This window comes from Chiloscyllium plagiosum, unplaced genomic scaffold, assembly GCF_037043375.1.
Source record: "Chiloscyllium plagiosum isolate Xiang-an unplaced genomic scaffold, Cpla_swu_hap1 HiC_scaffold_32, whole genome shotgun sequence".
Taxonomy (NCBI): domain Eukaryota; kingdom Metazoa; phylum Chordata; class Chondrichthyes; order Orectolobiformes; family Hemiscylliidae; genus Chiloscyllium; species Chiloscyllium plagiosum.
Window position 1 is genome coordinate 24828664 of NW_028270170.1, and position 19886 is coordinate 24848549.

Here is a 19886-nt window from a genome sequence, read left to right on the forward strand (position 1 = left end):
CAGCCAAACGAATGAGAGTAACAGTGGAAGGGCACTGGTGAGGATGATGAGAGAGGAAGAAACGGAGGGCTTGGAGACCTTCATCATGGCAGATAGATGTGTATAGGGCCTGGATTTCACCAGTTTCCTCATGTCTCTTCATCTCACCTTATCCCAGAACCAACCTTCCAACTTGACACCACCCTCTTGAACTGTCCTATCTGTCCATCTTCCTTCCCACCCATCTGCTCCACCCTCCTCTCTGACCTATCACATTCACCTCCACCTTCATTGACCTAATGCACTCTCAGCTACCTTCCCCCCACCCCCAACCCCTCCCATTTATCTCTGAGCCCCCTTGGCTGACAAGCCTTGCTCCTGATGAAGGGCTCCTCCTCAAAACATCGATTCTCCTGCTCCTCGAATGCTACCTGACCTGCTGTGCTTTTCCAGCACCACACTCTCGACTCTGATCTCCAGCATCTGCAGTCCTCACTCTTTCCACAGTAATTATCCAAATGACTCCATCACTAGTATTTGTGATGGGAATTCTGATAAGATCTAAATGTCTCCACTGCACTTCTGTCTCCTGTTGAAAGTTCATGAAATTTAGCATTCTTAGCACAAAGTGTAGGCACGACCCTTGAACTGAGTCATCCATAAGTCTAGTGAGGAAGGCAAGGTTCAATTATTTTCTTTAACTAATCCATGCAGCTCATTTCCAATTCAGTGAGAATTAACCATTGTACCCAAAAAATCAAAACCCATAAAGCCATCATCCTCATTTCTAACTCCTCTAGACCAAATCCTTCAGCCTCAATGAAATCACCATTACCCTGAGTTCTACTTTTGGAACCATCCTCCTCTCTTATTCACTTTTGGTAGTGCTAGGGGAACTAATCCCTCTTGTTCTGGCAGTTGCCTCTGACTGGCTGCTGGGCATCTACTTCTCACCAAAATGCTTGGGAAATGGACATGGAGCACACAAATGAGGACTAGTTGTTAAAATCCATTGAGCCCATTTGCTGGTTCCTGTGGCAGATATGCTGTGAGTTCTGCCACCAGGACAAAAGACCAAGGCCATAATGGATGCTCTATGTCTGTTTCTTTAAATCTGGACCAGGGTGATTCTCAGTTATTCCAAGCTTAAATATGAAAGACAGCATTGCTCAATCAGTTTCACCAGCCCTTTAACAATGTGAGAGATACTGCCATTCTTCAAGTTTTTCAGCTTTGTAAAAACTGCAACCCAAACAAAGGGACTGTGACATAAGACAAATTTAACCTCAGCCTTTTTTAAAGAATGGTCACTGGTTCCAAAACGTTAACTCAGCTTTCTCTCCACAGATTTGCTGAGTTTTTCCAGCAAGATCTGTTTTAGTTTCTGATTTCCAGTGTCTGCAGTTCTGTGCTTATTTTTCCTCAAGGCTTTCATGGCTGACTAAATGATTAAGATCCTAATGTCAGGAGTAATGGCAAATGGGACTAGATTATGTTAGGATATCTGGTCAGCATGGACGAGTTGGACAGAAGGGTCTGTTTGTGTGTTCTACAGCTCTATGACCCTATGACTGTGTCCAGTGCTTTTACACCTTCTTCATTCTTTCCAGGGCCGGCTCAAGAAAAAGTTTGGCGGAGACAGGAAAGTAATTGGAATCATTAAGGGGGTATATAGGAGGTGTTTTTCCAATGGGATCCTCTTTCCCACAAGGAAGCTGTCTCCCACTGTATCCCTTATCCAAAGTTTGGAAGGCACAACTGCATTAGGAGGGACTGTGTCAGTGAAAGTGACAATCTATGATGGCTTCAACAAATTGCACATAAGAGTTGCAGAAACAGAAGATTAGGGGTTGGATTGCAAAGCTTTTTCAGCTAACAAATGGGTGTCAATGGCCTGAGAGGCACTTCACCTGACCAGTAACGTAGCTGACTGCAGATGCACATTTCTGCTGCCTGACTGTAGAGTTGCACTGGAGCAGTCCATGCAACTATGCCATTTCCTGCACCTCCTGAGGGTTAAGGTTAAGGGGGTTTCCACTGGAATATTCTCAGGCTGCAGCTGAATCACCACCATCAACAGCAGCAGGAACCTTCTCCACAGCCTCATGGGTTCTAGATTGCAGATGGAACACCAACAACAGAGAATCCACAAGCAGAGGACTAGCAAGCCTAACATGTGCAAACACTATGCCTTATGAAGCACAGTCTATTGTGACATGATGCTGCTGACATCTTCTTCTTTTATTTTTCCTTACTTTATTTATTCACAGGATGTGAACATCACTGACTGGGTCACAAGTAGACCAGACCACTTAATCTCATCAGTTTCCTTCCCGAAACAGTTTCAGTGAAGCAAATGAGTTTTTCCCTGACAATTGCCATCGTTAGATTCTTAATTCCAGATTTTATTGAATTCAAATTCCATAATCTGTCATGCAGGATTTGAACCCAGGTCCCCTGAAACATTACCCGGGTCTCCGGATTTATAATCTTGTGATAATCCCACTAGGCCATCTCTTCCCTGCCTAGGCCATCTGTCCAGTGGAATAATAGGGAGAGGCACACATTATCAACTAGGCCTAACTATCTTTGGAAACCCAACAACTCCTCCCAACAACTCCAAAAACCTAACATTTCTGACTGTTAGTATGTGGCTAATCCTTTCTGCAAGGAGAGAAAATGGGGAATTCTAAATGTTAGAGATGGCTTATGTTCAGGGTAGTGAAGGGCAACATTAGTGTGATAACTTTGAGGCAATAGTGTGAGGAAATGGTAAACTGAGGGAGAGTGTGAGTATTGCCCTCAATAGAAAGGAATGAGTGGGTGCAAGGTGTGTTGAAATGATGGATGTGAGATTCTATGCAAGTCAGACTGTTGTGGCTTACCATCTTTGTAAGAAATTCCTGAAGAAGGGCCTGTGCCCGAAACGTCGAATCTCCTGTTCCCTGGATGCTGCCTGACCTGCTGTGCTGTTCCAGCAATAAAGTTTCAACAACTGGCTTACCATCTTGTAAGTTTCATGTGATTAACCTGTCATATCCTGTTGAGGTCCTGAATCTCTCTGGCCCACTTCCATTGAAACCTGGATAAAAGTGAAAGACTGCGGATGCTAGAAATGTGAAATATAACCAAAACAAGTGCTGGAAATAGTCAGTGGATTTGGCAGTCAAATATGACTCTTCCAAAGACTTGCTCAAACCCTTAACTCTGTGTCTCCATCTCTCTCTCTCTTTTTCTCCACTGATGAGTGGACCAGCTGAGTTTTCCATCATTTTTTGTTCACATTCCATCCATGTCTACACAAAGAAAGGAACCTCTTAATTTTGCTCTAACAACAACTCACCTCACTGCAGTCCCTCAGTTCCCTTAGCTGGAGCTTTGGGTAAGAGTGGATGACCCAGCCTTGCTGTCCTTTGATACAATGGTCACACCATCCTACCTCATTGTCAAACAGCCAAGAGGAAGGCCCTTAATTGGTTTCTAAAGAGCAACTGTGAAACTGGGACACATGTTTCATGTTATCAAACATAACTTGATGTCTGGAAGAAGAAAAAGAAAAGATTCCATTGGTAGTCTAGTTTGGAACCCAAGATGGTAAGAAAGAATTTAAAAATTAGAATGTGACTATCTTCTGCAATGTACTGATATTTTCTCAGTGTGGATTGGCTACAGAAATATTTGCAAACAAAAATAAGCTTTAGTTGCAGTTACAGAATATCAAATTTCACGTGTGGAGGTTGATTTTCATCTACCAGAGGGAAAGATATAAATTCTTTCTTCATTTGAGTTTTGAGTATGTCCACATTAGTATTGCTCTGGCCAGAAGGAACAGCAATGCAATCCAGCACATGAAGGATAGGACAAGACATAATAAACAAATTATTCTTCATAACCGTTCAAGTCAGAATTGAATCATGAAATGTTGCTATCAGCAGAGGTTAAAATATTCATTTCACTGCCTATAAACTATTTCTGCACTCAAAAACAGAGAACTCGCCCACCGGTTTTAGAATTACTGTACATTTAATTCCTTGAGTGACTCTGAATTTTGCATGTTTTCAATGTCCGAGTAGATTTCCTCCCACAGTCCAAATATGTGCAAATTAGATGGGTTGGCCACGCAAAGTTGTCCTTTGTGTCGAGGGCTGTGCATGCTAGGTGTATTGTGGGCGGCACGGTGGCCCAGTGGTTAGCACTGCTGCCTCACAGCGCCTGTAGACCCGGGTTCAATTCCCGACTCAGGCGACTGACTGTGTGGAGTTTGCACATTCTCCCCGTGTCTGCGTGGGTTTCCTCCGGGTGCTCCGGTTTCCTCCCACAGTCCAAAGATGTGCGGGTCAGGTGAATTGGCCATGCTGAATTGCCCGTAGTGTTAGGTTAAAGGGGTAAAGGTACGGGTATGGGTGGGTTGCGCTTCGGCGGGTCGGTGTGGACTTGTTGGGCCGAAGGGCCTGTTTCCACACTGTAAGTAATCTAATCTAATCTAATCTAATCTAATCTAATTTAGGTTATAAAGTACTCTTTTATATGCCCTATTCAGGGAAGATCTTTCATTTCCTTGGTTCTAAATATAATCCATTGTTTTACTTGGTAGTGATAGCACTGGAATCTATCCTATTCTCCATTACTTTTCATTGAAAAGAATCTTTACTTCCTAGAATTTAAATGTACCGTGTATGATTTATACTGTCAAACATCAGTGTGCATCCCAAATCAATAGGATTAGATTATTCTTGTGTAAGTAAGATTACCAACATCTATAAACTATTAACACTATAATCATTTACATTCTTATGAAAATCTTCAGTTCAAATTTATTTTTCAAAAATCTTAGTATTTAAACCGTGGTTGAGAAATTATACTTAAAACTGTTTGAAAGAACAAATTTTATACATTTTAATTCTTACATTAATATCAAGCAGATAATTTAAATAAATTTACCCCATGTTTAGTTTGGAAAAGCGGTTGATGAAAGATAAACCTGGAGTCAGTCTTGACACACTTTATATGCATCAATTTACACAATTACTGACCACAAACCTTAAACTAACAACCATATTATAAGCAAGCATCAATTTATAGGAGTTACAGTTTTGTGGTAGTGTCCGTACCTCTGGACCAGAAAGCCTGGGTTCAGAATCTCACCTGCTCCATATGTGTGTCATAACATGCTTGACCAGGCTGATTAAAATTATCTATTTGCAGGAGAAGTGTAAATGCCAGTTACCTGCCCACAATTCAACACAATTAGTGTTTCATTACCTTGCATTTCCAACTATGCGGTTCCCACTAACTATCTAACTATAGGGCGGCACAGTGGCTCAGTGGTTAGCACTGCTGCTTCACAGTGCTGGGCGACACTCTGTGTGGAGTTTGCACATTCTCCCCATGTCTGCGTGGGTTTCCTCCAGGTGGTACGGTTTCCTCCCACAGTCCAAAGATGTGCAGTTCAGGTGAAATGGCCATGCTAAATTGCCCATAGTATTAGGTACTTTAGTCAGAGGTAAATTTAGGGGAATGAGTCTGGGTGAATTACTCTTCAGAAGATCGGTGTGGAATTGATGGGCCGAAGGGCCTGTTTCCATACTGTAGGGAATCTAATCTATCTGCTGATACATTCAAAGTCAATCTGAACATGAAAACAACATTGGTAGTTAAAGAATTTATTGCTTTTCTTGCAATCAAGACCTAAACATCAATCTCCTCAAAATGACACAAGTAATTCTCAAATTAAATGTGAATGGATGTTGGAAATGGGCAAATTTGTTTTCATTCTGGTTATAAATGTCAGTATTGTAACTCATTTCCAGTTCATACATGATGTCATTTGAGGTACGTGGTTAGAAAGATGCATGATGTCATTTGAGGTACGTGGTCAGGCAGTAGTTTGGTGTAAGTATTTTTTTCCTTGCAATGTAACATCAAACTGAAGTGATCTGAATCCACCCATAGCAAGTTTCAGGTCACTTTCCCAGGCTTGATCGGAAGCATCAGCCTGTTACCTCGGAGTGTCGTATACCAAAAATAGGACAAACGATTGTTTTCATACTGTAAGTAACCGATATCAGGAGCTCATGCTTTATTATCCCATGGCATGCTTCACTGAGGTAGATAATCCTACACATTCTGCAATGAGTCAACATGAAATTTTGAACCTTACCCTTCTTCAATGCTTGAGAAATATTAACTCTGAAGTTGTTTTGAAGGATAATTTTCTGTGCATTGAGCAGAGTTTAAATTATAGCTCCTGGACACTAAACCACTTATCACTATGACTTAGATCATTTAGAATTTTCACAAAAGAGCTATGACAAACATGATTTGCATCCAGCGGTGCATCTACAAGCCCAAACTGTAATTACAACAAAATGCAACGCACCACTCTTTTTAGACCAGCGTAACAAATTAATGCTCCCAAGCGGTTTTCTTAAATACAATTAGATTTTTTTTTCAGTTTCCAACAAAGTTCCATTTCATCTTGGTAAAAAGCTTCAGGAAAATTCCCCTCAGCCTGCATACATTAATGTTAAAAAGGATAGATTATTTCTGGCTTTTGCAGTGATTCTCATTAAGTATGGCAAAGTCTACTCCTGTTCTTCATAACGGAAAGGCTTGTATGTGCAACGATCATTATTGCAATGCAGAAACACGGTAGTAATTTGCACACTCCCACAAACAGAAACGTGGGAAATTCACCAGGACAATGGTAGGTTTCCTCCAGGTGCTCCGGTTTCCTCCCACAGTCCAATGATAAGCAGTTTAAGTGGATTGGTCACACTAATTTGCCCATTGTATCCAGGGTGTGTAGCTTAGGAAATGCAGGGTTACAGTACTAGGGTAGGGTAGAGTGTTGGGTCTGGGTGGGATGCTCTTCAGATGGTCAGTGTAGATTTGATGGGCCAAAGAACTCTGTATACACTGTGAAGATTCTATGGTGAAAAGTGCCTTGCTGTTCATCAGAATAGTGCCATGGGATCATTTAATCCACCTAAGAGCATATTGCATCAGCTTTTATATTGTTTCTCAGGTTCAGAATCAGACTCAAACTCAGAATCTTCTGACTCAGATATGAGTGCTACCAATTGACATAGGGCTCAATCTGATGTTTGGTTTTGGCTAAGCTTGAGTTGTGTTGAGGACTTTTAGAGGGACTTCTGCAGCAAGGCCTGGTGCGTTTTCTCTCTGAGTCACCTCATTAACTACTTCCCCACTCTAGCTACATCCTTCATGTCAATTTCAGCACAAGCTGACCGCATGCCATCCTCAGACAACATGCCACTCAGGGGAATAGCCTCCAAAAGAACAGCATCCCTGCTGCTTGTCCCACCCTTGGAAGGCCATGCGGTGCTTCTGGAGAAGTATAAGCAGTTCAGCATTGCCCCTCATTACCCATTTTGAGCAGGTGAAAAGCCACGCTGCCAATAACACATTTGCTGGCATGACTGGCACTCCCTCACGCATACAGCCCATTCTATTACTTTAGTAACTGTTTAACCATCACGTCATACAGTTATCTGTCCCTAGCTATATCCAATCTATCCACTCTCTCTAACTCACTGCTACTCTGTTCTCAGTGTCTAAAGAACACCTGCAGCTTGTTGCTGTCCAGTGAGGGAACATCACTTACAAGCAATCAGACAACTCTAAGTATGAGCTTTCATTTACAACCAGCAAAAAGAAGCACAAACAATACCAGTACAGGTTGAAGTTTGCACTCACAATGCAAACTAAATTTTGCCATCATGATCAATGAATGCTTTCCAATTAATGATGGCCTGCTGCTCCCTGCTCTGCTCAGTTGGAAGTGGTTGTCAATGAGCTTGAGTCAGCTGCAGAGAAGTTTAGACTGGCATTAACCTTCTCAGTCACTAGGTCTCCCACTCCTGTCTAGCTTGCAATGTCTGATATAGCTGAGCTCTGTCCTGGATAAGGACAATTTCCTCCTCCTCAATGTCCCATCCTCCTCCCCATCGTCCTTTAGAGATTGCTGCCATTTCTCCAGTTCCTCAGCCTGCAGTGCATCATCTCATTGCTTTCTCTAGCCAAGCAGATTACAGGTTGATGCAGCACTCTCTGTGTGGACTATACTGGAAGGGCGGCCTCAGACCAGTCCAAGCACTGGAACTACATCTTCAGTGGCACTACCATGTGCTCCACCACGGCCTGGTGGTGGCCTGGGCAGCATTAAATCTGTGATAATCATCACGATGGTGTCATGAGCCATGGTGATGACAAGTAGCCCTTGTCCCCCAGTAACCAGCTTCATAAAGCACCCGGACTCTTGAAAGCACCTGGCAGAGAAGAGCATTTGCAGCGGCATGGTGGGTCACTGGTTAGCACTGCTACCCCACAGCATCAGGAACCCTGATTCAATTCCTGTCTCAGGCACCTGTCTGTGTGGAGTTTGCACATTCTTCCCATTTCTGCGTGGGTTTCTTCCAGGTGTCCCACAATCCAAAGATGTGCAGGTCAGGTGATTTGGCCATGCTAAATTGCCCATAGTGTTTGGTACATTAGTCAGGAGTAAATATGGGTGCAGGGGAATGGATCTGGGTGTGTTCCTCTTTGGAGGGTCGGGGTTGGGCTGAAGGGGCTGTTTCCATACTGTAAGGAATCTAATCTAATCTAAACATTAACCAAATAGAACCCTTCCTGTTGATGAATTCTGTAACATTGTGATATGGCCCTCTCTGTGCCATGTGTGTACACTCAATAGTATCCTGTACTTGTGGAAGCTCGCAATGCTTCTGAATCCAGCTGCCTGGATGCAGCACTGACCGCATCATTGGGAAACTGAATGAACTTATGTGATTTTGCTCAGATAGTGTCAGTCACTACTCTCATGTATTTGTGTGTGCACGACTGAGAGATTTCACGCAGATCACCCATCACTCCCTTGGAAGGAGTCAGTTGCAGATAAGTTTAGACTGGCATTAACCTTCTCAGTCACTAGGTCTCCCACTCCTGCAGCCCTCAGGTCCCACTCCAACACCCTGCTCTGAAACAATGACCCAGGGCATACAGAGCCTGCATTGGCACTGCACCTTGCTCATCCCTAGGAAATGGAGTTGGTGCAAAAAACTCTGGACTTATTGAATATCCCAAGCAACCTGAGGGGCTTGGTGGCTGCTCCTGATCTTGCTATTGGTTCTGGTCTTCCTGTATCCATTTTAGTCTTTACAAGTAGGCAGTCACAGCAATCAGAGTCAAGATCAACCCAATGAAGGGCTTTTACCTAAAACGTCAATTTTCCTGCTTCTCAGATGCTACCTGACCTCCTGTGCTTTCCCAGCACCACTCTAATCTTGACTCTAATCTCCAGCATCTGCAGTACCCCCTTCTGCCTAGTCACAGCAATCAACAGAGTACCAGGGAACAGGAAGCATGTCTCGACATAAAACAGGGACTGAATGTGTGAAAGAGGTTCTTAGGTTTTGGAACTGTCATCAATGGCATACCCTGCAGATGAAGGCTGAGCACACTCCTCAATACATAGAGAAATGGTGCATCCTCCAGAAGACCAAGGGCATTAGGAACATCCTTCCATCTCATGACGTTACGAAGCTTCAACAGTTGATGGATGTGGATAAATAGCCCAGGAAGTTCCTCCCTAATCTGATGCATGTGAACCCAAGCCATTAAGGAAATTACTTAAGTAGGGCCATGCGTGGTGCTGGGTTGAACACCAGGGCAGAATGTTCAAACAAATCAAGCAGATACCTCCCTCTACTCAAATATCTTCGCTAATTACAACCCAGACTTTCCCACCACTATCACAGCAGATGCATTTTCCTTTGGCCTAGGACTGAATTGTTCCAAATTTTGGGAGTTTTCCTGTTATGAAGTTGTGCTTGCAGCTGGATATTTGCTGGGTTTTACCTGCGGTTCACCGGTCTTCACTGACAACTGTCTATTGTGGTCCCTTTCTGTCTCTACTACTTTTCCATCCCATTTCGCTGTACTGCAGCTTTGTCCTGTTGCCCTGTGTAGCAAGGAATTGGTGTTGTTGTGGCTCCACTTTGTTTTAAAACTTTTGAGCTCAGCCCAAGTGCATTGGTTGCAGGTCCCATTTCTCCAAGGAGTGTTTATCTTGGCTTTACTGCTGTCACTGTTTTTGCTGCTGAAGATTTAGGCATAGAGCAGGAGTTAATCACTTGAGCTGGTGATTAAATCATACACACTGTATACAACACTGCGAGAGTTCTTGTGTAACTATAACGGAGTGAGTCCATCTATACATTGAGAATCACATGACTGCACATCATTTCCTGTGATGCAATCAGTTATCCAATGGATAGCTGCTGCCTGATAGCACAGACAAACAGGTTTGTCTTTACAGCAATGCTCCACTAATCCTGACTGAATTAGAATGCCATTTGATTTTTCTTTGGATTATTGCTCTGCACAGGTAGCTCAGTGTGAGAACATATTGGTGTAAGATGGCATTCTATTAGCATGGAGGAGAAAGTCAGGTCTGCAGATGCTGGAGATCAGAGCTGAAAATGTGTTGCTGGAAAAGCGCAGCAGGTCAGGCAGCATCCAGGGAACAGGAGAATCGACGTTTCGGGCATAAGCCCTTCAAGAAGGGCTTATGCCCGAAACATCGATTCTATTAGCATGGTATGTTTTGGGTTCAGGCTGGTGGTTTCGAAGTAGTGGGTGGCTATTTAGTGTCAAGGAGAAGCACTGTCTGAGAGGAAGGCAATAGAATGAGAGATTGATGTGCTATTTTCCATGTTGAAGGATTTTCTTCAGCTATCTGCTTAATTCTGAGCTCTTCAGGAACTTCTATGGTGTGGGTCTGCACATTAATTGCTTGATGTTTAGTGCAGCATGGCATATGGTCTACTTTTACCTAATAAAGCAGATTGGAGCAGGAAATTATCATTAAATAATTAAAAATTTAAGTATTATTGATGAAGAATGTCACAGATTGCAACAACATGAATCTGGTGTACAATACTTATTTCAAAACATCTGGTCATGAAACTCTCCATTTTCTATAGTTCTGGCTTTTTTTTTCTGAAATCAAATGTTTTAAAGTTGGGACTTTTAGGAGGGAGTATTCAAATTCAACCTTGGCTGAAAATATTAAGTTGGAGCAATAATTTTTCCTTGTGATTACTTGTGCCCAATCTCACCAGAAGTATGATGGCTGCTGGTTTGGAAGCTGATATTTTCCAAATCTAAAAGTGTGCCAACTTAAAATGGATTGAAAGTGCAACTCGGTTGCAACCTTGGTTTTTGGACCCTGATGCAAACTCGGTGAGGAAGTGAATCGTGCAAGAGCATCTAACTTAACGACACAGGATTCAGTGCAGTTTATTCTAGATCAGTTATGATTGAAAGCTAAAATCTTTATTGATGATAAATAATGATGTAGATACAGGTGTATATATATTTTCAGTTTTCAATTGAATTGCACAATGCACCCAATTGGTATACCAAGTAGGAAGCTTGACATTTTTCGGCCAGAAACTATTTTCTTGCAGTGTATTTATTTGATGAAATGGACAATCAGGACATTTTTACTTAATAAAAACCAAAGGACTGCAGATGCTGTAAATCAGAATTAAAAACAGAAACAGCTTGAAAAGCTCAATAGGTCTGACAGCATCTGTGAAGAGAAATCACGGTTAACATTTTGGATCAGAACAGTTCTGAGGAAGGGTCGTTGGACCTGAAACATTAACTCTGATTTGCTTTTAGAGATATCACAGATCTGCTAAGCTTTCCCAGCAACTTCTGTTTTTGTTAGGTTTTTAGACTTGACACTTTCTGTCAACTTGCCGGTATTAGTTGTTAGTTTTATGTCAAACTGAAGCATAAGGCTGAAAATACAATGTTCTTGTGATCCAACTGGCAGATCTGGTGAACGCTGTATGCATTGGAAGATAATACAACCCAATTTTATTAAAACCAAACAGTAGCTATCAAAATAACAAATGGCTGACAGGCTGTTGCAATGCAATAAATTATTGAAATTAATGCTTATCATGGAGATCAGTTCAATATTTAGCCAATTACTCTCTTGGCTTTGTTGGTCTTCATTATCATTGGGATCTACTCTCAATAGAATGTTGTTTCCAATTGACTCCCCAGGGTAAGCTTCTGCAGACATTTCTGGTGATAGTGCCATGTCTGCCTTCCATCATATCGTTAGCCAAAAGACAGCAAACAAATTATTATATACAATGTGGCTGATAATGAGAGGTAAACAGATGTGGTTATCACATCTGCGTGGATGAGCTCAGGACAGCACTCTTGATTTACTGTCATTTGGCACCATTTATGTCTTACTGCAGCAATCCTACATGAAGCTTGTGCAATGGGGTGTCTGATAGCAGATGGCAATGGCAGGTTAGAGCACAGAGAAAAGGAGCTGTTCTGACCCTGTGGGGATCAGCGCCTTTGACAAACTGAAGGCTAGAGCCAGATGTCGTGAGGTGAGGGAGAGAGCAGTCAGGATCACAAGTTTAAGGCTTTTGAACAGGGCAGCTGGAAGTCCCTGATGGTTGTCAGAAAACCCGGAAGGGGAATTTAAATTGGCAAGCAGCTTCTGAATAGTGAGTCAGACTGACTGGTAGACCTCTAATTTCTCCAGCAAGAGAGAAAAATGAGGTTAGCAGCAAGGAGCTTCAACAGCAGTCTGGGACTGAAGAGTCAAAGTGTCAAAGAGCCAAGATCATAAATAGTACAGACCAAGCTACTGACAGTGGCTAACGAGCTCAGACGTTGCACTAGCAATGTAAACCGAGTGGACTATTTGAGCAAATTGAATTTGTGAGTTAGCCACGAGAAGTGGAGGATCCCTTTTGTGTCTGAGGAGCAGATAATCTGCATCATGTGGTCACAGGATATTAAGATCTACTTACTAAACTTGCTACCTATAAGGACCTAACCTCCAGGCCGGTACCCTAGTGAATCGGGAACATCAAGTGATTATCCATTATATATATTATTCCTTTTGGTTCGACTTCTGCTTTAATGTTTACAAAGACTCATTGCCAATGGAATTAAAAATTCCTGGTTTAGAATTTTTGTGCAGTGCTTTGCTTAAATCTCTGTAAAGGTTTTTTCATAACAAGTTGGTCAAATGCTAGATAGGAAAATAACTGCTGTACTCCTGCTTTCTGGAGTAAGAAATTTAGCCACCTTCAGGAACTCACCGAAAATAAGGTAACAGTTATGGTTTAAATGATGACTGAATAGGGAGATAGCTGACTGAATAGTGTCCATATACTATGAGTTGACTGAAAAATAAAAGTCCAATTGCTGTCACAAAATGAGGCAAATGTAGTGTGACATTTGAAAAGATTGAGCAAGTATTCTGCAAAGGCAAATTTTGACGGTATTAGGCAAGAACTTTCAAAAGCTGACTGGGCGGTGGGGTGGTGCAAATGATCGCAAGTAAACAGACGGCTGGAAAATGGGAAGCCTTCAGAAATGAGATAACGAGAATCCAGAGAAAGTATATTCCTGTCAGGGTGAAAGGAATGCTAGTAGGTATAGGGAGTAGTGGACAAAAGAAATTGAGGGTTTGTTTAAGAAAAAGAAGGAAGCATATGTCAGATAGAGACAGGATAGATCGAGTGAATCCTTAGAAGAGTATAAAGGCAGTAGGAGTATACTTAAGAGGGAAATCTGGAGGGCAAAAAGGGGACATGAGATAGCTTTGGCAAATAGAATTAAGGAGAATCCAAAGGGTTATTACAAATACATTAAGGTCAAAAGGGTAACTAGGGAGAGAACAGGGCCCCTCAAAGTTTAGTAAGGCGGCCTTTGTGAGGAACCACAGGAGATGGGGGAGACATTAAACGAGTATTTTGCATCAGTATTTACTGTGGAAAAAGACATGGAAGATATAGAATGCAGGGAAATAGATGGTGACATCTTGAAAAATGTCCATATTTCAAAGGAAGAAGTGCTGTATGTCTTGAAATGCATAAAAGTGGATAAATTCCCAGGACCTGATCAGGTGTACTCTAGAACTCTGTGGGAAGCTAGAGAAATAATTGCTGGGCCTCTTGCTGAGATAGTTGTATCATCGATAGTCACAGGTGAGGTGATGGAAGACTGGAGGTTGGCTAACTGTTTAAGAAGGATGGTAAGGACAAGCCAAGGAACTATAGACCAGTGAGTCTGACCTCAGTGGTGGGTAAGTTGTTGGAGGGAATCTTGAGGCATAGGATATACATGTATTTGGAAAGGCAAGAACTGATTAGGGATAGTCAACATGGCTTTGTGTATCTCATGGAATACAGGAAGAACTAGCTATTTCGATACAGAACTGACTCAAAGGTAGAAGACTGAGGGTAGTAGTGGAGGGTTGTTTTTTAGACTGGCCGGTGACCAGTGGAGTGTCACAAGAATCAATGCTGGGTCCACTACATTTCATCATTTATATAAACGATTTGAATGTGAGCATAAGAGGTACAGTTAGTAAGTTTGCAGATTACACCAAAATTGGAGGTGTAGTGGACAACGACGAAGGTAACCTCAGATTGCAACAGGATCTTGATCAGATGGGCCAATGGGCTGAGAAGTGGCAGATGGAGTTTAATTCAGACAAATATGACGTGTTGCATTTTGAGAAAGCAAATCTAGCAGGACTTATACACTTAATGGTAAGGTCCTAGGGAGTGTTGTTGAAACTTTATTGCTGGAACAGCACAGCAGGTCAGGCAGCATCCAGGGAACAGGAGATTCGACGTTTCGGGCACAGGCCCTTCTTCAGGAATGAAGAAGGGCCTGTGCCCGAAACGTCGAATCTCCTGTTCCCTGGATGCTGCCTGACCTGCTGTGCTGTTCCAGCAATAAAGTTTCAACTTTGATCTCCAGCATCTGCAGACCTCACTTTCTCCTAGGGAGTGTTGCTAAACAAAGAGACCTTCAAGTGCAGGTTCATAGCTCCTTGAAAGTGGAGTCACAGGTAGATAGGATAGTGAAGAAGATGTTTGGTATACTTTCCTTTATTGGTTAGAGTATTGAGTACAGGAGTTGGGAGGTCATATTGCGTCTGTAAAGACGTTGGTTTGACCACTGTTGGAATATTGCGTGCAATTCTGGTCTCCTTCCTATCAGAAAGATGTGTTAAACGTGAAAAGGTTCAGAAAAGATTTACAAGGATGTTGCCATGGTTGGAGGATTTGAACTATAAGGACAGGCTGAACAGGCTGGGGCTGTTTTCCCTGGAGTGTCGGAGGCTGAGGGGAGACCTTATAGAGGTTTACAAAATTATGAGGGGCATGAATAGGGTAAATAGACAAAGTCTTTTCCCTGGGGTGGGGGAGTTCAGAACTAGAAGGCATAGGTTTAGGGTGAGAGGGGAAAGATATAAAAGAACCTATGGGACAACATTTTCAGACAGAAGGTGATATGTGTATGGAATGAGCTGCCTGAGGAAGTGGTGGCGGCTGGTACAATTGCAACATTTAAGAGGCATTTGGATGAGTATATGAACAGGAAGGGTTTGGAGGGATATGGACCGGGTGCTGGCAGGTGGGACTAGATTGGGTTGGGATATCTGGTCGGCATGGACGAGTTGGACCGAAGGGTCTGTTTCCATGCTATACATCTCTATGACTCTATGATTCTATAAATAGCATATTAATCTTAAGATTTATTCTGAAATCAAGAAGCTCTTTTAAAGAGCATGATTAGGATTCCTTATCAATATGCCACTTAGAAATGTAGCTGTGCTTATTTGCCCCATATGTGTGAGCCAGTACTTTGCAGAATTCTGGAAAAGTTGTAAAGCCACCATTTTGGTTGTTTAGGACAGTAGGTAATACCTGATAAGCGGTACAGAGATACAGTATTGCAAGGAAACAGATTCTAAATCACTACAGAAGAGTCAGTTGATTGAATTAAAATCTTTGTTTAAAATGTAAGATAGTATTACACTGACACAGATTTTATTTAAGTCAACGGATATCTTACCAATTTTAAGCTTGATACAGATACTATTGTCATTATCTTTCAGATTAAATACCATAGCTGTAAAAACTGAATTTACAGCATATAAAGATTAAACTAAACTACTTGGTATAGGTGATACAACACCCAAGATTAAATGAATGTTATGAGCAACATTACAATACCATACATGAATTAAATGTCAACGCTCCTCACTTTTGAGCCTACACATATGACTTGACCTCAACATTCTTCTGGAGGTGAATTATAATCAAGAGCACACTTATTTCAGAAACAAACCATCATTGATCAAACAGTTCAAGTGGAGTTCATAGAAGATCTCATTGAGCTTCTTAGACCTGTGACATAGCCCAAATAGTATAAACGTTTGAGTGAGATTGCCTACTCTGGTACAAAGATAAAAATCACACAACACCAGGTTATAGTCTAACAGGTTTATTTGGAATCACAAGCTTTCAGGGCGCAGCTCCTTTGTCAGGTAGCTAGTGGGGCAGGATCGTATGACACAGAATTTATAGTAAAAGATCAAAGTGTCCAACAACTGATGTATTGAACAAACCTAGATTGCTGTTAAATCTTTAATCCCTTAGAATGGTGATGCAGGTTTTGATTCATTTGTATGTAAATCCCAGAACATCTTTCAAGTCACATTCCAGAGATAACTTAAAGTTTTATAAAATAATTATTTTATTTATTGTATTTTATTCATTTATTGTATTTTACTCCTTTATTTTATAAATTCCTATTTTGGAAACAGAACTAGTCTGACTTAAGGTTGGAATACAGACAGACTTTAACCTCGTAACTTTAATGCAGGTCGGAGCTGAAATGTCACCTTTGTTTTTATAAAACCTTAAGGTTTTTTTTCTCAGGAATGTGACTTGAAAGAAGTTCTAGGATTTACATATTAATGAATCAAAACCTGTTTCCTAAAACTGAATGGTTCCCGTGAGTGACAAAGAATGTGCTGGGTGAGCAGCAATCTTCCTGTAGCACAGTTGAGGATGTGAAAGCATTTACCTTGGCAGTGAAGCAACCATGGTAGGTGATTGAAGATAAGGAGCTGAACACGAAACTGAGGGAGACTGAAAGGACTGCAGAATCTGTCAATCAGAAATGAACAGAAATTGCTGCAGGTCAGCAGCAGTTGTGAAGAGAAATCAGAGTTAACATTTCGGTCCAGTGCCCCTCCCTCAGAACTAATGGTGACTAGGAAATGTTGGTTTATATGCAGGAGATAGGGTGAGGGGAGGGGGTAAAGAGTAAACAGTAAATGGGGATAGAACCCAGAGAGCATGAAGAACAGTTGGACAGACAAAGAAGTCGATAATGACCTGTTTGGGAGGGTGAATAGCTGTTAATAGGAACTGTTAATGGCTAACAATGGGTGGGGTGTAATAGCAGACTATGTGATACCAAGGCCTGGTTTTTGGGGGCTGGGGTATGAGACAACTCAAGCCCTTAAATTACTGAACTCAATATTGAGACTGGAAGCCAACAGGGTCTCCAAACAGAAAATGAGGTGCTGTTCTTCCAGGTTTCACTGAGCTTCGCTGGAGCACTGCAGCAAGCCTGAGACAGGGAACAGGGTGGTATGATGAAGTGACAGGTAACTGGAAGCTCAGGGTCTTTTACTGTGGACAGAATACAAATGTTCTGAAATGGAGAGAGATGGGCTACTTCATTGAAACCAGATCAACATTCAGAGATTTGAAACTCAGTTAAAAAGATAAAGAAAAATCCTGAACCTCCTGAATACTGTAAAAAAAAGAAAATATTTGTTCAAATGAAGAAGGAATTGTAGAAAAGCAAACTACTGTGGATGCTGGAAATGCGAAATATAAACAGAAAACATTGGCAAAACTCAGCATGTCTGGGATGTGGAGAGAGAAATAATGTTCATGTTTCAAAACTCTTCCTCAAAACGGAAAGGAGATGTAAAATGATAGGTTTTTATATTGTTGATTAGAGAGAGGAGGAACAAGTGAAACAGAAGCAAATGTTTTAGTCTGGAAATCAGAGATATTACAAAGAAGAAAGTATTTATTTCAACAGAGCAAGCATCTTCCCTGATTGACAGTCATGACATTAAAAGTCTTACACATTATATGATGAGGCAATTACTTGAGTTAGCATGAAACACTTCTTTTGATAAGGGAATTCAGCAGGTTAAAAGTCTTCCAGATAAGGTAATGGACCTTTGATTAGATCTGCCAGAAAAATGTTCTCCACAAAAGATATTTGAGAGAGAAAAGGTCCCCTCGCAGAGGAGTGGTGCAACAATTCTGAAGCAAAATAGCTACCATTCTTCTCACTCCAAAAAAGTATGTTCTGGGAGGATTATGAAATGTCCAGACCACCTGAATTTGTGAAGTAAAAGACAGGGTAGTGGTAAAAGTAATATAGTTACATACATTTATGTATCATGATTAACTAAAGACCTTTTATAAGGTCTCTATAAGGTTATATAAATTTTTGAAGGAGTTAATGTTCAAGTGCATTAGGTTGCACCCAAAGTAATGATGCCACATAGGTTTGAATGGAGACATTTGAGTTCTGTATGAGTACTCAAAGAGAACAGATGTAACTTGTACAGGTATTCTGAGCAAGTTAATGTAAATTGTACCAATTTCTATTGTGAAATGAACTACCTCATTACGCAAGATTAGTGTTTCTGTTGAGAATCACCAGTGATCTATCCTCTAACACTTATAATTTGACAGGCCCTGGACTCCGCACATGGAGGAGGATCCATTTAGTGCTGTGTCTGTGTGGAAGTAGAGAAAGTATCCTCAACCACAAGCCACCAGTGCATGGTTACACTGAGCAAGAGAAGATAAAGTTGGGTTCTGGGAGCTGTTCTGCTGGTGTTCGATCTGCTTAGATACAGCAGTTTCAGCTCAGCCCGTGCCTAGCCTGGATAATTTATTTAATATCATCAGCAGCAATAATTCCACAGTGGTGCAGTTAAACCATAAGAAGGAAGCAAAATAGCCAAAACCACACTGCTTGCTCCTGCAACCTGGAGCCGAAAGAGAAAGAAATAGTCAAAGGAGGATTAATGGCAAAAAAATCTATCAAAACCAGAATATCACATACTGGTCACAGTGGTCTCTGAACATGTGATAGACTCTATCCAACCCCTCCCCAGTAATTGATGATCCTTCACAATCTCTGACATTGCCCCCCCCCCACCGGCTGCACTGTCTTGCATCGAAGGCTTTGGCCCTGTTAAGCAAAATTCTCACTCAGTGAACTCCAAAAATCGTTCCCTCTGTTTTCTCAGATACTCATTCTACCTCATGCTTCCTGCCAAGTGAAATATCAAAGAGATTTGTTGGGCTAACCCAAGTCTAATGATTGGCAGAAACCATTTGGAGGGATTTTGGGACAATTGATATTTATGTTTGCAACTCTAGGGAGCAAATTTTCTATCTGAATCTTTGGAGGGCTCCAATTAAATTAAGTAAAATAGTTACTCAGGAAAATTTAGATTATTTAAATACATGTTCTAAATTCTGAGTAATTTCTAAATAAACATCATACTTTCCCCGCGTGCGCGCGCACACTCACACACACACACCTCTTCTCCTACGTGTCCCCCAGCACCTGCCCACTCCTTGTAACCTGCCAGATTCTAATTTCTGCCCGCCCGCTCCCCACCCTCAGGAATCAAACCCCTTCCCCACCAAACCCAGCTGCAGCCAGTCTCTCTCTGGAACCTATTCCGATCACTTACACCAGACCAACCACAAATCAGCCTCTCTCTCCTCCTGCTAGACCAGTTAAACACTGTCCCCACCAGACCCTACCCTTTCTACTCCCCCACTAGATCTGATCATGCCTGCCTCCAGTGGATCCAAATTGACACCACACCCAGGAAGGGCAGCTCCACACCATCCCACATCTGTACCCAACCACCCTTCCCTACCATTGAACTACCCTGCTATCAGACCTGAACATTACTC

At 41.8% G+C, this 19886-nt stretch overlaps 1 protein-coding gene across 1 annotated transcript in view; it reads left to right on the forward strand.

Moving 5' to 3' along the window:
* Window positions 1-19886, forward strand: part of samd14 (sterile alpha motif domain containing 14) — a 181211-nt gene that overhangs the window by 55338 nt on the left and 105987 nt on the right. The window lies entirely within an intron of this gene.